We start from the raw sequence: 14607 nt of genomic DNA, 5'->3' as shown, positions 1-14607 counted from the left end.
GAGAAAAAATAATGCAACGCTCAATGGAAATAAATGTTGTGATATTGCATAAGCTTATCAAAACGATGCCATGGCGAATGTGTGCCATAATCAAAGCTAAAGGCAGGGCAATGAAACATTAGAGTGTGTGACTTTTTTGGCCAGGCAGTGTTGTATTTTCATAATATACATAATAATAAATAATACATTTATTATATGAATTGTATTGTTCTGTATGAAGTTTTCTATTTTCCTACTTGTAGCCCTGATGCAGGAGGGGGGTCTGAAGCTCAGAAACAAGTTGGCTTTCTTATTCTACTGATTATCTAAGAACAGTTTTGACTCCATGACCACTGGTTTGGCACTCTTTCTGCCACAGATGCACCAATACCAAGTACCGTACTCGGTACAAGTTCAGATACTTTTCAAGCTCCAAGACTAGACTAGAGAAAGATTCAAATGTTAGGAGGCAGCTGTCATTTGTAAGGAGCACACAGAGCATCTGGGATTTGTGCATCTCTGTTTTCATGTATGATTTTGGTTTTATAAATATATATAAGGGATGTACCGATACCAGTTTTGCAAGTACGAGTACTGATACTTGCCCAAGTACACACAGATACGAGTACTGATACATTTTTATTTATTGTCATGTGACAGTTTTTCTAAAACAATATCGACTAAGGATGTCAGGACAGTGGTGGAGTGCCAGAGCCAGGTCCCAGCTGCAACCGCTGCAACCATGGTAGTTCTCATGAAAATGCCAAATATCAGCACTGGTATCTGAACTGGTATCGGTGCATCCCTACTTTTTACAATTGCCACCAGAATTGGAGTGTAGGGCATATTTCCCAATGGGTGCACTTGTCCAGTGACAAAAGCCAAAATCAAAATGTCTCCTCACCTTGAGAATTTTTTCTCCCACTTCCTGTTGTGTCTCAGGGACAGGATGTGAGGGCAAATCTTATCACTATAGACTCATGGGGGCTCTATGCCCCCACACTATGCAAAGTTAAGAAAAAACATTTTGCTGGGTGGTCCACGGTAAGAGGGACTTATTGTTCGAAACAAAAACTTGGATTTGTTCTACTTTTGGGGCAAATCAGAGTATGTTGTTTTCAATGTCTTTGTTCTTTTTATGAATCAAAGTGCTTTTAAAGCAGAACTGCAGTAAAAAAATAACAAGATAAAAATGAATTAAAAGATATAATAACAAAACTGGCATCTTCTGCAATATACACCTTCAATACAGAGATTTCCCCATAATATTTTTTTTTTGCCAGCATCATTCAACCCACGTCCTCAGAGCCCAGGCTGTCTTGGACCCACCCCCAACCTGTGACTGGACATTAAAAGGAGAAGCAGTACAGTGATGAGCTATGTCACTCTGCTTTCCCCTTTTATCAGCATGCTTCTTGTCAGCACATGAACTGATTGGCTCCTTGTGCTGCTTCTTCCTCTCACACTCTAGCCCTGCTGCACCAGGACTGCAAGAGAATGATACCAGGACATTGTTGGGGATTTACACTGCTTGCATTTGAAAAATACAGTTAATGATGTTTTTGTGATCATAGAGATGCATTAATTTGTGTCTTTATATATGCTTAGAGCAGGGGCGTCCCGAGGCCGGGTGTCACCCGGAGCGGTTACCAGGTGACACCCCATTGTGACGTACGCGGCGATCCTATGGATACCTGCCGGTGGCCATCTTCTTGATGGACGCCGGCAGAGAGAGGAGGGGACAGTCACCTGGCAGGATAAAGTATGCCGTCGGATCCCCTCTTATCTCCCGAAACTGTCGGGCTCTCGGTTCATGACCAAGTGCCCGACTTTTCAGAGGGGGTGACACCAAAATGACTAAAATGACTGTCAGTCATTTTGGTGTCACCCCTCCAATGGTGTGCCCCCCCGCACCCCTATTGTGACGCCACTGGCTTAGAGTTCAGGTTTAACTATGCTATTCAAATTAACATGTGTGCGCTAAATCAGTCAGCAGCCTTATCTTGCAGTGCAATTATTGATAAATTACTCCAATTTTAATACCTGCATTGTATAGGCACAAAGCATGGTCCATCATAAATGGAGCCTAAGAGAGAAATGTTGTAAGAGAGCTGTCAGTTAACATAAGACTGCCGAGATGCAAGAGAGCCGCCATATTACAAACACTACAGCTCAGTTCAAGAGACTGTAATTTTAAAGAAAGTATGAGAGACTCATTCATTGCATGTTAGAGAAAGATGCATGTTACAGTGCACAGCCATTAGGGATGAGCTCAGGTTCAGACCGGGTTCAGTGGGAACCTGAGCTCCTCTGGACCTGGAAGGAAGCTCCTTCTGCTGCCGCCCAATCAGCTGCAACTGGGGAATTTCCTGTTCGCAGCTGCACATAAGCAAAGGGGCGGGATGCTGTGACATCATTGACCTTATATGGCCACCTTCTATGGCCACTTTTGATGATATATGGTCATGTGGCCATATAAAGTCAATGAGGTCAACACAAGCAGATTTGGTTGGTGTTTTACCCTGGCCCGCATCTGATTCGGTAGGTGTCCCCATATCACTTCCAGGTTCGGTGGAGCTCAGGGTCAGACTTCGTTCGGTCCGAACCTATACTCATCCTTAACTGCATTGTTAGGGCTCATGCAAACAGACACCTTTGGGGCTGTACAATGTAAATTGATTGATTGTTGATTTGACCCCATTAACTATTAGATATTAGAACAAATGTTTCCAAAACTAATTTTTTCAAATTAAATTCTACTGGCACGTGGCCAGCTTTAGACTATCAAGCTCCCAGTGCGGTTCATTTTGGTAATATCTATGCAGGACTTTGAGATGTGAACGTTGAACCGCAATAGAGGTCCTATTCAATAACCCAGTCCACAGAGCAAAGCAAATCTGCAAAATACAAATAACATAAAGCAATCAATTAGAAATATAACTGGTATAACTGGTTCATTGCTGCATCAAGCTGAAGTCTGATTGGTTGGCTCGTGTTGCTGCTCTTTGAATTGCCTTATTGAATGAACTTAAAAACGGCAACAGCTTAAAATTAACTTTTACTTTTTTTTTTTTTTGATAAATGATCATGGCGCTTGTAGGAAATTCTTCACCATCTATGAAGTTGGTTAGTCAGTGCGTTTCTTCTTGTGTCTTTTTTTCTCAATGCCAATAAGTAGCTCATTATTCTGAAAGTGGTTCTGTCATCTACTTGCATATACAAACACTTATTGTAACATGAACAATGGCCTGTAACTCTTTCTGAGAGTTTTGACTTACATACTTGTGCACATATCAGAGGGATCATTACAATAATTGATTAGATTTACACGTGCTAGTTTATAATCTAAATGCGCATGAATTAATCAAGTCACAGTACAGTGAAGTACTAGAGTGAAGTATGTAGAGACAGTCAGTGGCTATTTGGTAGGAAATGATCCGACCGACAAAAGATTTTTCCTTAAATATGACACTTGCCTAGACATGAGTGCTTGTATCCTGCTGTAAACAGTGATAAGCCTTTATTGTTTTACTGTCACTCGTGAATAAGAGAGTATCTGCTGAACATTTCCTGCCTGGTGTGAAAATTCCTCTTTGGGTGCTCTAGATGGACACATCATAAGTGGGGGAAATGTAAAAATGTTCTTGTTGTCAACACTACAGACTTGCTTTAACATTTTCACCGCACTCAGGCACTATTTTCATTGCAGTGTATCCACAAATAGACCGTTGTTGGCGCTTATGTAGAGAAAAGGATGACATCTTTCTACATGGAGGAGTTTCCAGCTTGTCTATAAGTTCTTTAAAGGACAAATGCATCTGACTCTTGAATATGCTTGTTGTTTCGTAAATGATCCACAATGTGACACGGTTATTTCAAGTTGTGATCGGGAAGGGTCACCTAATTTGTGAACTGTGCGGGCTGTGTCTACAACCTGATGATAGTGTTCTGTCCATTCTTACCCCAGATGCTGCCATATTGGATTTGGATGATGGGGACACAAAGTCTTGGAGTGTCTAAAGTGGCAAGTGCTATTTATTTTATATGGCACCATCAATTTACATAGGGTACTTTCACATCAGTCCCTGCCATTCAAGGAGCTTACAATCTAAGTTCCCTTCCTCATATTCACACGTACAAGGGGCCAAATTGAACAGGAGCCAATTACCTACCAGCACGTGATTGGGGTCTAAAAGGAAACCCACTTAAAAGAGAGGACATACTATATACTAGCGTCCTCCCGTGACCCAAAGCTCAGTATATCACGAGCTATAGCTCGCGGTTTACTGAGACCGCCGCAGCCGGGACGGATTCTGACAATGCTGTTGAGATCCACCCAGCTGCGTGATTGACAGCTGGCTCTGCCTATCTAGAGGCAGAGCCAGCTGTATCCGCCCCCTTCCCTGTCCATTCCTTCAGTCAGCGCTGGAGGATCGGAGCGGGGAGGGGGGGAATCCCTGCAGGGTGCCGTGACTAACAGCCACTGCTCTCTGCAGGGAGATGATCGAGAAGTGAGCGAGCGACGGTATGTGTTCGCTCACTTCCTGATCTATTGAGCCGACATGTGACAGTTTCATTGTCACGCGTCAGCTTGAACTATGAGGATGTGATTTTCACTCACCTCATAGTACTCCCTCAAGCAGAGGGAGATCATGCAAACTCAGGCAGGTAAGGATAATGCCATAAGAGACTTGATTAATGTCAAACAAACTTTTGTTTTATTTTAACATTCAGTTTTGGAATGAATGGAGTTTCCTGAACGAAAAACTAAATTCACTATTAGAATTTCATTCGTTCGAGAAAAAATGTCCATTCTGCTTTTTTTGTCACTACGATTGAAATTGATTGTCGACTTGACCCCATCATCTCATAGAAAGTCGAAAAAAAGCAGCGTATGGCCAGCTTTATCATGTCCTACTATTTCTCTTCTCTTTCTCTCTCTCCCTCCTCTACATTCCAATCCTAGATACCCTCAATGCATTCCCCCTCCATGTTTTCTTAAAATGTGAAGCCCTAGATTATACCTTTCTGTGTACTTTACCATACCCCGAGCCCAACATATTAAGCTCGCTTTATCAGTCATAATCCCCATAACCCCAATGTCAGAAGTATATCCTAGAAATTGGGAGTTTTCAATATCTAACAGACTTTAAAGAGTCTGTTAGATATTTCCACAAATGTTTCTTATTGGTGTTAGATTTCCATGATTTCCATCCATTTGCCTCTGGATATCAATGAACATATTGTATACAACAGTGTCATGTCTTCCAAAAGAAATGGTATATACACAGAATACTTCCTATCTAAACCATGATTATGATTATGATGTCAGCAATTACAAAAAAATGTCATTCCATGTGACAGCTGTGAGCACACACACAGTTCCTTTCCGGTATATCGCTTTTTATGAGACTCATTTTACAAACAGAGTTTGGATCGTTTCTACAAAGCTAAGCTAGTAATACACAGCTAGATTTTCTATTCTTGTGAGCTAAACAAGAGAAGATCAATAGATTGCCACGGCCATGCTAAAGTGTGGCTGGAGGAATCCCCAGTGCTGGCGATTGTATTCAGACAGTCGCAACACCTGCTCCTGCCTAAAAACCCATAGGTAATCAAACCAGAAAGAGTGCCAAACACATCTCAAGTGTCAAGAAACTAATTTATTATTAAAATGAAGGTAACCGGAGACAACCAAAATGATTCAGAGGGCAAACAATCCCCTTTCAGCAGGGCTTTAACAACAGTTTGATATATGTTGGACACTCATTCTTTTAGAGACGGGGCTATTGGGAAAAAACAACAAAGATTCATGGTGTAGAACAGCCGTGCCATGACTGTCACTGTTCAGCCAATAATTTTCCATCCAACTCAGCTTTTTTGAAGCCAACCATGGCTTGAATTTTGGCCAGTTCAGCAGGACTCAGAACAAATTCCAGTCATGTATGACTAGCTTTACGCTTTATTATCTGCAAATACTTCCAGAATAAAGAGGTAATTTCTGTTCCTCAACTATTTGTTGTTGCACATACTGTCTAAAAACTCACCAATGCTGTTCAAACACATTTTCAGCATGCTGGATTTTTTCCCACTGACAGAATTTTTTTTAAAGAAGAGACATCATAATTGTATCGACGCCCATCCCACCAATATTTACCAGGTGGTAAGTTTTCCAGGGAATCCTTGTAACTATTTCTCTACAACGTAGATCTTTTTAGCATCAATGTCTTTAAATTAAATGTATATAAAAAAGATTCCCCTGTAATGAAGAGGCAGTCTACTTACCCACGCCGACGATCTTCACGCAAGACCTTCAGTGACCAGAGAAGACTCTTCTGGGAGTGTTGGATTCCTGGTCCACCACTGAGCACTGTGGTTTCTTCCGCTGGAAAAGGACATGGCCTGGAGGGCTGGCACATCATCACCCGTGTCCTGCACCCTGAAGGCGTTGTCGGCTCAGAGTAGTATAGATATGTTCTCCCCACCTCCTCACGTCACCAGACCCCACCCACTGCTTGGAGGGAAAGAGAACTGCTCAAGATATCTGTAAAGATTTCTTAAAACTCTACATATACAAAGATTGTTTTCAAACACTATTGCATCTCTAAATGTCCTGCACTTAAACTTGAGTGCATATACTTTCCACCTTGTTTAGGAATTACTAATATGATATTTTTGTGATTGGGTTACATATACTTAAAATTATGTTAAAGTCAATAGGATGTTAAGCTATTTCAAATCACGATCACTTACAATGGATGCTGCCCCTTGATCTTTCAATGTTTTATTTCCTGCAAAATCAGCTGGTTGCCTGATATCCTGTTTTAGGTTTGCTCCTTTCCCATGCAGGGTCTTATGGAGCCACCGTTGTGTGTGATAGTAAGTTGTGTATGTCTCCACAAACACACCGACACAGCAGGGCAAGCCACTCTTCTCCCCCCTGATCCCTTCTCCTCCCTCCCTCCCTCCCTCCTTCTCTCTTCTCGAAGCTAGACAGCTGCTGGAGGCTGTGCTTTCCCTTGTGATCTTGTTCTTGACAGGAAGTTCAGGGAAGCATAGCTTAAAGAGATACTTTTCTGGGTAATGTATATTTGCTCTCTCTAGATTTACTCTCTCTAATTGTCCTGATCACCAGTGTCACTGGGAATGAAAGTGAGGGTAAATCTAGTGACCACTGTCTAAAAATTAATATTCCATCACAATGGAAAGTCATTCTCTTACATCCTGTTGAGTCTACAGGGCAGAAAGTAAAGAAAAATCTCTCTAATGAGACACATGGCAAAAACAAAAAACAGACGAACCTGAGAGCAGTTTTAATCCTCACCTACTCTATCAAAATGAAGAAAAAAATGTGGGCTTTAGATATATTTTGAGGTCTAGTATATTAGTAGATACATACCTACAATTGGATGTTCAGTGGCAGTAAGGTTACTTTTTAAGTCTCTTTAATTTAACCTTAATATACACTGCCTGGCCCCCAAAAAAGTCACACACTGTAATATTTAGCTGGACCACCTTTAGCTTTGATTAAAGCTCACATTCACCATGGCATCATTTCGATAAGCTTATGCAAAGTCACAACATTTATTTCCCTCCAGAGTCGCATTAATTTTTCGCCAAGGTCTTGTAGTGATGATGGGAGAGTCGGACCACTGCGTAAAGTCTTCTACAGCACATCCCAAAGATTCTCAATGGGGGTAAGGTCTGCACTCTGTGGTGACCAATCCATGTGTGACAATGATGTCTCATGCTCCCTGAACCACTCTTTCACAATTTGAGCCCAATGAATCCTGGCATTGTCATCTTAGAATATGCCCAATGTGCCATCAGGGAAGAAAAAATCCATTGATGGAATAACCTGGTCATTCAGTATATTCAGGTAAGCAGCTGACCTAATTTTGGTCACATAACATAGACCTGATGTTTTTACTGAAATAACATTTTTAGATGAGTTTCTTCTTTCACTACATATACGAGGATATGGGAGGTGTCAGCTCATTTTTTGGGGACATAATGTTGCTGAACCTAGACCTGACCAACTGAAGCGAAACCCAGATCATAACACTTATCCAATGGAAGGCTCTTATGTGTTTTCTTAGCTAAATCCAGGTGGTGACTTTTTTTTGGCCAGGCGGTGTAATTTGACCTTAATAGATGCTTTTTAGGACTGTACAGTAATATAATATTTAAAATGTAGACTGCCAAGTCATATTTGTCATGCAAGATGTAATAAATTAGTTCTTATGTTGTGAACAAAGTAATATTTGCTTGTCAGTTTTCCAGGAATTTTGCTTGTCTTTTTGTATCCTTTTTTTTTTTTTTGACCTTCAGTCATTGACATCAGTGTGTACCCAGTTACTAGGGTATGTTCTACATAGGAATGTAACTTTGATCTCTGATTACTGAGGGAGGAGGGACCAATTAATTGTTCATTTTAAAGTATCAATTGGACAAAACCTTTTTTTTAATGTTTTCATTTATCTTGGTCAAAGCAAACAAGAAGGGTTCTTCTTTATCTTTTATTCCAGAAGCCTGTCATGGGCAGACTTTCTCACGTTCACGTCTGGGTGATTCTCTATTAGTCGAGGGTGCAGTCCCCAGGAGAAGGGGTTGGACTGGAATGCAGGCGGCGCTGGAAGGTTGAACCCCAAGGAGCTTTAATGTGACTGAGGAGGCCTCCTGTCCTAGGTCTGTTGCTTTTCCAAGTGTTGTACATTGGATGGACATATGCACACAAACCAGGGCTTTCTGAGGCCGCTCTATTTGATCTCTGGCCGCCTGTATAGCTCCCTGCTCACTTGCAGTTGTAAGCTGCCATTCAGATTTTTAAAAAAAACAAAACCTTATTATCTCCATCCATGTAGTGATGACACATGTTGAAGTCAGTGGAGTATAGCAGCTCTCAAGCACAATAGTGTTTAGCCTTTATCAAAGACACTAATAACAGAATGTGCTTAAAGATCCAAAGAGAGCTATATCAAAGGACTTAAATGTAATGTCATTTGTAATGCATATGGAGGCCTTCTAGCATCTGTATTGTCATTCTTCAACTCTTAGACAAGTGAACATGATAGAATAGCATTTTGTTACTTTTCTTGTCTAAAGATATATATATTTTTTTTTTTTATTGTTATTTTTGAACTGCCAGCGTTTGATTATGGGATTTCAGAAGAGGCTTACCACACGTATTTTGCTTTAAATAGAAACTTGGCAAAGAGCAACACCACATCAAAGGAAGTATGTATGCGCATAATGGGTTGACTCTAATTGTTTTCAAAACACTTAATGATTGTAAATGATGTATAAGAAAAGTTTATCTGATGACTGCGGATATAATCCTATGGAATTCAATGTGTAGTATTTTAGTGAGAATAAAAATTGGCGTGTATTCATGAAGCTGCAAGTGGATCTTGAGGAATTCTGCACTACTGCAGGCTAGGCTTCTGTTTGCAACAGAAGATGGATGGATGGAGAATGAGGGTTGAGAAATTACGTTTCTAATCTATAATTAAAATTTCTAAAGTCCTTTAATTTTGTAATGTTACCTAAAAAACATTAAGATCATTATTAATCTGCTTATTTGTAATATTTTTTTAATTTTGATTGTTCTTTGTTTCCTTACAATATTAAAGCCGGATATACACGGGTCTATTCTTGTTTGTTCAACCTGCAGGCTGAATGGAAAAATAGGATAGATTCCTTGATGGACGAATCCCCTGCTGTTTTCTTTATTTTCTGACCACGGACGGTATTCTGAATACCCAAATGAAGCCTGCGGCTGGTTGGTTGCTAGCTCCATTTAGCCAATAATTTTCCGACCTGCTCCTTCGATCAGCTGATCAATAAATGCTGGGCGGCAGGGTGCCGACAACGGCACCCTTGCTGCAAATTTTGGCCGATTCATCAGAAAATGGCTGAAATTTGACACATGTATACCTGGCTTGAAAGGGAACTGCGGCCCAACCTTTTTGTTGCCATACTTCTCTTTAGTATATGTATATGTCCTCCTGTGACCCAAACCCTTAGCATATAGCAGGCTACTGCCCGCTATATGCTGACAGTGCAGAGCAGCGTTGCAGCAGGGACAGACCACCCCCTTTTTATTATATGTGTTTTGCTTTTTCCCTCCATTGGATGGTCACTTTTTATTTATTAACTTTGTGATTAAATTAGTGATTAAATTAGTAGAAGCCCATTTTGGGTTTTCACAAACTTTCAAAGCACACTGAGATACCTGTGGACTTTGCCTTTAGGCCTTATATTTGTTGCTCCAATCTCAGCCCAATGTTGAAAACTTCTAATAACCCCCAGTTTGTGTTTCAGAGGGTGTTCAAACCAACAAACACTGTCAAAACAACAAACACTGGTCTGTGAGGGTATAGCTCCATTACAATATTTTTTATTGGTTCATAATAAATGTGAGGATATATTTCCTTTAGACCTTAATATCCAAGTTGCCATAAAGGGACACTGAACTCAGGAGCTAAATCTAAAAAATGCATTCAAGTACCTCAACTATTAACAACAATGTAGAGTATCACTTGGCTGTAGATCCTCTGAATTCATGCTGACACCGTCCTTCCTTCTGTAGGGGGGCTACTTTCGTTCTCCATGGTCTCATGTTTAGGCATCTAATTTGTATTGAGATTATAGTCTTTTATGGTAGCGAGCTTGGAGCGGTGACTACTTTACAACACGCACAGGGACCATGGGGAACAAAAGTAGCCACCCTCCAGAAGAAAGGTTTAGTGTCACTTTAACATATAACACAGTTTTAAAAAAAAGGTATTTGTAATTCTATACATTTCTGTATAAATTTGATATTAATAAAAAAAAAAAGGTTCTTGCATTGAGCCATGTAAAAGTTCTGACTATCAGCTACCACCCTCTTTGGTGTCCTAGGGATACCCTGGCTCTGGAACTAGCCCATGCTGGAACTACACTAAGGGGCTAAACTATGTCAGGCTACCTACATCCTACTATCCAATGAGAGCATCTTCATGGCCAGAATACCATTTCTATTGGATAGTGGATTAGCGGGTAAACTAGGCTTAATTGAAAAGTTGGGTTGAAGTCAATAGAAGAGTGTATGAAATTAAACCTGACCTGGGCTCAAATGCTCCTAGAATAATGCGAGTGCTGAAGTACAGGCACCCTCTGATGAGTGCAGTACTGATGGCGCAATATAAATACTTGTAATGTATAAATAATAATATAAATGTGTTAGTGAATGCATTTTAATAAATCACACTCTGTGGAGACCTTTTGGATCATAGCTAAGGCTGTATAGAGGATCTCTACTTCCGACCAAGTTCAGAATAAGCCCTGCCTGAACTTCAGTGGGGGAGGGGGCGGATACAACTGTCTCTGCCTTTAGATAGGCAGAGCCAACTGTCAATCACGCAGCTGGGTGGATCTCGACAACCGCACTCTCAGTATACCGCGAGCTGTAGCTCGCGGTATACTGCGCTTTGGGTCACGAGAGGACGCTAGTTTATGTCCTCCCGTGACCCTTAGGAGAACTATGGGGAAAAACACTGACCCCATAGTTCTCCTTTAATAAAGCTAGCCACAATGGAGAATAAACATGTTTTCATAAATTATTTCATAGTGCATACCCACTAACATTTCCGTTTTTGATAAAATTAAGAGAAGAACCATTTTGAGATAACTAGTATTTCTGTTTGTAGTAAAATTAAGAAGAGAACCATTTGCAAAAAAAAAAATTTCAATAGATGTTTATTGTAGCTTAATAGGGTGTAGAATCTTTTTTTTTAATTTTACTGCTTAAACAATACCTGTTTTTTCCAGTAGACAATTCCTAATTTCCAGTATCCCAGGAAATAGTAAACATGTGCGATTTGTTTTGTTCACCGAATTTTCCGAAATACGGACATTAGGACACATCCGAATTTTTAAATCCCAAAGCATCCGAATTTCCCTTTCTGAATTTTGGATCCTGTCCGAATTTTGTTCAAAAATTAAACTGAATCGGACATGTGACTTTTCTGGCCAATCAGATGTGTTTTTCGGTTTAATGCATCCGAATGGGTCTGAGCACAAATTTTCGTTACGGCAACATGGGAGCCATATACAGAGTATACATATAATACAAAAGCTGAGGCTCCTAAAACTGAATGGCATTCGGGATCCAAATTTCTGAATTGCATTCAGGAGCTCCTGAATGCCATTCGGGTCTGGAAGCCTCAGCTTTAATATGGCTCCCAGACCTGCATTGCTTTCTGGAGATCCCGAATGGTATTCGGAAATTCGGATCCCGAATGCCATTCGGGACTAGGAGCTTCAGTTTTAGTATTAATATCTGTATATGGTTTTCTGTGGTATCTGCAACAGAGCCTCTAGTGGTGAGGATGATTGGCTGCTGGACACCTTCCAGGTTGCAGCCCTCTAGCGCACCCACACAGACGCAAGGGACTAGTTGAAGCAGCGGGGAACTGGATACAAACAGGTAGGGAAGAAACTTGTAACCAAGGAGGAGGAAGACAGGAAGAGGGAGAGAGAAAGTCTCAAGCAAAAGTGCAAACGCACAGCAGAACAGCAGAGTATACTGAATAGAATAGATAAGCAAGGACACCAGGGAAGGGTAAGCAGCTTAGAGGGACACCTAGGAGCAGGAAGGTGCAACGTACAAAAGTAAACGAGATGTGCGTGGCACATGCATACAAAGAAGCAGGATAACAGAGAGAAAAGTACACAAAGAAGCACAAAAGGGATGTATGCACACAGGGGTGTGCAGACAAGGATGAATCCAACACAGCCACCAGGTAAGAGAGGAGCACAGAAATAAAGGGGTGACAGCAAAGCAAAGGAAGATACACTGGAAGGTAAGTGACGGAGTAGAAGTACAACAAGCAGTAAATAGGAGGAAGCAAACAGACAAAGACTGGAGAGGGAAAACACAGTAGAAGTAAGGCAATGAAGGCAGTTTGGAGAGGCGCACAGGTGAAGGCAATTAAGGCCTGCAACAATATACTAAAGGAACCACTGAAATACTATAGTAGGGGTGCAAGGAGCAAAGCAGGGGATAATGCCAAACAGGGATACCAGCTGGTAGAGGGAAGCCAAAAGGCACAGGGATCCAATAGCAAGCGCAGGGAATTGGATCCCAGGGGCAGTTAGAGACACAAGGGGTACGGAACAAGGCATAGGACTTGTTGCTCGCACCAAGAGCAACAAGTGAGGAAGTCCTAAATAGGGGAGAAGTAGAGCAGATTGGCTGCAGCCTTGTGAGACACCATAGGCTGACAGCCCAGAAACAGGGAGCAAAGTGAAAATCCGGCACGGATTTCCGGATATTGTGACAATTCGTAAACTCATCCGAATCTAACGAAAATTCGGATTTCGTCCGAATCCGAAACCCGTACCGAATTGGATTTCGGATCCAAATCTCAAATCCCATATACAGAATATACATATAATACAAAAGCTGAGGCTCCTAAAACCGAATGGCATTCGGGATCCAAATTTCTGAATTGCATTCAGGAGCTCCTGAATGCCATTCGGGTCTGGAAGCATCAGCTTTAATATGGCTCACAGACCTGTATTGCTTTCTGGAGCTCCCGAATGGTATTCGGAAATTCGGATCCCGAATGCCATTCGGGACTAGGAGCTTCAGTTTTGGTATTAATATCTGTAGATGGTTTTCTGTGGTATTCGCAACAAATATTCGTAAACTCATCCGAATCTAACGAAAATGCGGATTTTGTCCGAATCCGAAACCCGTACCGAATTGGATTTCGGATCCAAATCTCAAATCCCGAAATAACTAAATATGCAAAACGAACCGAATTTTTCCGCAGCTTACATGTCTAGTAAATAGAATAATCCCATAAATTAAAAGCACATTTAAGTAAACAAAAAAAATCAAACAATGGCCATCTTTTCATCTACAGCTACACATTCTGATGGCTATCCTGAATAATTCATAAGAACCATTATGATAATTCCAAATATCCTGAGATATTTGTCAGTTGAGATATGCGCGTATAGTAAAACAGCTATTTCTTCAAACAAACAGCATAAAAGAAAGTCATCAATGTTTTTGCATGGTGTCACTGGGTTTTAGCTACTAAAGCAGTTCTGTGTTAAGTTTAGGATGTTATCTCAAAATCACTGCACCTGGTACATGACTATGTGGAGACACAACATCCTGCATAGACCCACTAATACACGGCCACTTAATTTAATCTTTTGATCAAAACACCTCACTGTTAGCCTAATCCTTGAAGAATATATTTTCGTGAGCCTTGATCTTTGCTGAAGAGCCTTTGAGATGGCATGTTATAACTGTACCTAAGTAATTGTAAAGGGTAGACAAGCAAAGGTGGAACATAATCTACTTTTGTGTTCATTTACTGTTTGTTACGTCAGGTCACATTAAAAGAGCAAGAACATGTCCGTAGTCTATGTACGCGTGCCATCTTATCCACGGTTACATCTCTCAACCTTTGATGCAGTAATGGTTCATGGTGGCCCATGGAGTTCACACTATTGCCAAATGCTAGTGGTCAGGAAAGCTTTTCAACTGATGGTTCCAGTCTTCAAAATCCAACCACAAGGCTCAAGTAAAAAAGCTTCTCTAAACAGGTGTCATTCATTTATACAAAA

Source organism: Nanorana parkeri, unplaced genomic scaffold (genome assembly GCF_000935625.1).
Source record: "Nanorana parkeri isolate BGI_ZX_2015 unplaced genomic scaffold, ASM93562v1 scaffold163, whole genome shotgun sequence".
In the NCBI taxonomy this organism is placed as follows: domain Eukaryota; kingdom Metazoa; phylum Chordata; class Amphibia; order Anura; family Dicroglossidae; genus Nanorana; species Nanorana parkeri.
Note: the sequence above shows the minus strand (reverse complement) of the source record.